Genomic DNA, 5,256 nt, shown 5'->3' with positions numbered 1-5,256 from the left:
TCTTTCTTTCTCTTTTGTTGTGAATTAGGAGAAGGTTTACAGAGCAGATCAGTTTTCCTTTCAACAATCTGTGCATGTTTTGTTTCATCTCACTGACTGCAATGCCCACAATGAAACATCACTTATCCCACTTCCTCCCTGTACTTCCTGTTTCCTTCCTCCACCTTTCCTAATGCTTTTGAACTTTGTCCTCGAGTGTATGTTGTCCCTTTGATCTCTAAGGTGTGCACACCTCACTAGTGTTATTGTTGTTGTCAAGTGCTGTCAAGTTGGATCTGATGCATAGCCACCCTGTGTAGGGTTTCTGAGGAGCGACTGGTGAGCTTGAACCTCTGATCCTGTGGTTCAAACAGACTTTGCAGCCCAGCTCATTAACCCACAGTGCCCCACCAGGAGTCCTTCCCCTATAGACCCTTCTATTGCTCAGCTGAAAGTTGAGACACAGAGGTGAGTTCAGTTGCAGACATGAAAGGTGACCAAGGGCCATAGTCTTGTGATTCTACCAGTCTTGATAAGACCAGTAAGTATTTATTTATTGATTTTTTTTATGATTTTGAATTTTGTTCTACATTTTTCTCCTACTCTAGCCAGGGCATTCTAATGTGATTTCTTTTAGAACAATTGGTAGTGGGATTTAGGCACCATCTGATTCTTCTGGTCTCATGGTTATAAAGGCTGATGTTCTTATGGTTTCTTAGTCCATTGGGCTAATTTGCTTCCATGTGTCTTCCATTTTTATCACTCTTCTTTCATTTGGGCAGGGAGAGGCCCCTCGCTGCTCCTCAGAGGGTTGCTCCCTGAGCTTCTCTGCTCTTAGTTGCTACTCTATAAACTAGGACATAGAGCATGTTCTCTGTGGACCAAGCTATGCCACTTGACCTTGGGGTCCTTTCCTTAGACTATGCCCTGAGCCTCCAGATCCAGTGACTCAGAATGACTTTAAAATATAAATTTGGTTTACTTCACCCCAAAGATGAGTACTTTTTGTATTTTTAATTGTGTTACATAGATTATGACTTTCTAAATGATTATGGCAGGACATAGCTTTTTGTGGAATAGGTGCTCCTTCTTTGATTTTATTTTAATTCATGAAGTAGAAAGCAGTAATATGTGAATTCTTCTCTTTCTCTTTACCCTCTATCACACTATCCTTGGAAACCCTATACAGGGGCGCTATGAGTTGGAACCAACTCGACAGCACTTAACAACAACAACACTGTCCTGGTGTGGTGCTATAGGGTAAGCACTGGTCTACTAACTGCAGGGTCGGTGGTTCAAGCCCACCAGCCATTCCTCGAAAACCCTATACAGGGTCTCTATGAGTCAGAACTGATTCAACGGCATTTAACAACACTGTGAACATTTGTGAAAAGCTTATAGGTAGAACAAACAGTTAAAGTGCTCAGCTGCTAACCCAAAGTTCGAAAGTCTGTGACCACTGACAGGCACTGTGGAAGAAATGCCTGGTGATCTACTTCTGAAAAATCAACCATTGAAAATCCTATTTTTGCTGGTGTGAAGATCTGAACAAATGGAATTGATACAAAGGCACACTTAAAAATAGAAATGGAATAACACTTTTTACAGAAGCCCAGCTGTAGCAGAAGGCAGCGGTTACCATGGGAAAGATTGACTATCAGTAATATTTCACACAAAGCCTAGTGAAGGAATTATTCATAGACACAGGGAAGGCAATTGATTATTATTATTATGAATAGCAAATGTGGAAGGAGAGACAATAGTAAAAGAGAATATTTCACGTTGGTGAATATAAAGAGATAGTTACTTGATTTTCTTCGTGCTCTTGTTTATAGAGGGAAACAGGAAAACAAGGCTGTTCAGTGAACAACATTGTAAAGGAGGTCAGAAGGCCAAATTAAGACTTTCATATTGTCATTTCTTAAATGTACTTGAGAATTCCACCAGCCATCTGTCCGTTTGTCATACTGTGGTGACTTGCATATTGTAAAGACGCTAGAAACTTTGCCAGTGGTAGTTCAGATCCCATCAAAGTCACAGGTTTTTGCAGTTTCCAAGCTAAGACAGGAGAAAACACTTAATCAATATTTAAAATGAACCTATCATGGAAGGTGCTTGTCTTTATAGTTTATGAACTAGATGGCATCCCTGTCTTAAAAGGAAGTTGGGGCTCAGAGAGGTGAAGTACCAATATAGGGTCCTTAGTACAAGTCTGAGACTGCTGACCCCTGAACCTGCTGACCTCCTTCTGGGTGTCCACGTAGTGAAGAGTAGATCACTGTGCAAGGAAAATGCAGATGTTATCTGTCAGAGTGGTGGGGAGAGGACCAATGTCAGGGGACAATTGCCTGGGCAAGGAAGGCTGAAAGGAAGCCCTCAGTAAGGTGTGAGGCCTGCAGAATGGACTTTCAGGGCTTGATTGCACTCTTCCTCACTCACCCACTCCGTCTTCTCAAGTTCCCCCTTCCATCCAGATGCACAAAGAGCAGTTGGCAGTTGTCTCTGATGCCCCTCTCCTTCATCCAATTCATCAGTGAATTCAGTTGGCTCCATTACCAAAGGCATCTTAAACGCCATCTGCTCTCTCTCCCATTGCCTAGTTAAAATTGTCAACTCTTGCCGGGAGAACAGTTGAAGCTTTTGACTTGATGTCCACATCTTCACTGCTTTCTTCAAGCCTGCAGAGTGATCTAAAAAATGCAACACCTGTAAACCTTGGTTTATACGTCTTCTATGACTTATTAAGTACTGTCTAATCAGTTCCGACTCATACTGACCCCGTGTTGCGTTTCCGAGGAATGGCTGGTGGGTTTGAATGCTGACCTTACAGGCCAAGGGTGATCAGCGCTGCCTTTTCTTTTTGAGCTCAGATCATGCACAGAAATAGTACGAAGAACACATTTGAAGGTGAGTTGAGGATGATGTAATGTGTTTAACACTCTATACTAACTGAAGGTCCCTGTTGTTGTTGTTGTTATGTGCCGTGGAGTTGATTCTGACTCATAGCGATCTTCTATGGGGTTCCTGAACCTGTAAATCTTTACGGGAGTAGAAAGCCTCATCTTCCTCCTGTGGAACAGCAGGTAGTTTTGAACTGTTGACCGTGAGATTAGCAGCCCGATTCATAACCACTATGCTATCAGAGAGCTCCATAACTGAACGTCCCTGGGTGGTGACAATGGTTTACCTGTGACTACTAACCTAAAGTTTGATACCTTTCCAATCTACCCAGTGGTGCTTCAGAATAAAGGCCTGGAAAACTGTTTTACAGTCCAGAAAACTCTATGGAGCAATTCTACCATCATGAATTGGAATCGACTCATTGGCAATGGGTTTTGGCTTTTTTCACTTTTATGTTCACGGATCCTCTTCCATGAAGTGCCATGTCAACCTTTAGAGTGAAGGTTTGGGATGTGGCCACAGGGATTTGAATTCTGGATCTACCACACACCACTGGAAGTGTGACCCTCAGAAATGAACCTCTCTAACTCAGTTTGTTTGTGTTTATTGTAAATGTAACATTCTATTCTTATGGAAGGTCACTGGGCTGGGCACATGGTTTGCACTTGACTCTCTGAAAGGAGCTCTGGTAGCGTTTTGGTTATGAGTTAGGCTGCTAGCCTCAAGGTCAGCAGTTTGGAACTATCAGCCATTTCCACAGCAGAAAGATGAGGATTTCTGCTCCTATAAAGATTAACAGCCCTGGAAACCCTATGCAGGGTCACTGAGTCAGAACCGACTCCACGACACATAATCATCATCACCATCAGCATGACTCCCTAAAGAAGGGCTGCATGCTTGGCACAGTGGAGGGTCAGTGAAAAAGAGGAAGACCCCTGATGAGATGGATAGACATAGTGCCTGCAAACCGCACGCTCAATGCTGACAACAGTTATGAGGAGGGCTCAGGACCTGGCAGTATTTCATTCTGTCGTGCACAGGGTGACTATGAGTCAGAACTGACTTGACGACACCTAACAACAACAACAACTCAGGTTATCATTAGTAAAATAAACATAATGACAGATTTGGAGTGGGGATTCAGTGAGATCATCCCACTATTGTGCCTGGCCCACGAGTGCCCACTCACTCCATGTGAGCTGTGATATACAGCAGGGGCTGTGAGCTTTTCTCTTTCTGTAGATGATCAGAGAGTACAGTAAGCATTTTAGACTTCGTGGACCATATAGTTTCAGTCACCACTACAAAGGCAATGACCATAGACAGTATGTAAATGAATTGATGTAGCTGTGTTATTATAAAACTTTATTTACAAAGCTAGTTGGTGGGCTGGATTTGTCCTGTGGGCTGTACTTTGCAACCCTGACGGAATCGAAGTGGGAAAGAATGATGAGCAGAGCTGAAGGTGGAACTTAAAGGCCTTCCCTAGATCCCTAGCTGTCTCTCATTTCTCAGTTTACTAATGCGCTGGACAGCAAGGTCAGTTAGAACCCTAAGGTCAGTGGTTCAAGCTCATCAGCCACTCCTTGAAAACCCTATACAGGGTCACTGTGAATCAAATCAACTGGACGACACTTAGCATCAACAAGCAAAAATTGCCAATCAGAACCATGAGACCCTGGTGTGCCCGCAGCTGTCTTAAACCACGTGAAAGGGCCACGGTGTGTTCTTCTCACAGGCTCAGTGCTCTGGACATCTGATGCTGGCTCTTGTACTCAGCTTGTGCCAGAATGGGATGCTTTGGACCTTGCTGGCTTTTTTTTTTTTGTATGTAGGCCATGCATTTGGTTCTGAGGCTCTCAGAGAGTGGCTCTCTTGCAGAATGTGCCCTTTGATGGATTAAATTATTATATATGCCTGAGTGTTAAAAAAAAAAAAAAAAAGCTAAAAAAGTATATGAAGAGAGCATTTTAAGAAAAGAGCATTTATATTATGATGGTTTCTTACAAATCAACTGACTTTAAAGATTTTGAGATAAAAATAGATAAAGATGAATTTGCATATTAAAAAAAAATGAAACTAGCATTGAGCCTTTGTTAGCCGTGAACCATTAAAGAGGCGGCATACACCCGAGCAGCAAGAGTGCTGTGGCCAATCTCCTTTCCCAGGAATGACACTCAGTATCCCAGCATCCCAGCATCTCAATATCCCAGCATCCCAGCATCCCAGCCTCCAATTCTCTCTCAGCATCCCAGCACCTCAGCCTCCAACCCTTTCAGCACCCTAGCCTCCCAGAATCCCAGCATCCCAGAATCCCAGCATCTTAGCATTCCAGCCTCTCACCATCCCAGCATCTCAATATCCCAGAATCCCAGC

The sequence above is a fragment of the Chrysochloris asiatica genome, unplaced genomic scaffold (assembly GCF_000296735.1).
Source record: "Chrysochloris asiatica unplaced genomic scaffold, ChrAsi1.0 scaffold00044, whole genome shotgun sequence".
Taxonomy (NCBI): domain Eukaryota; kingdom Metazoa; phylum Chordata; class Mammalia; order Afrosoricida; family Chrysochloridae; genus Chrysochloris; species Chrysochloris asiatica.
This window is presented reverse-complemented; position numbering follows the sequence as displayed.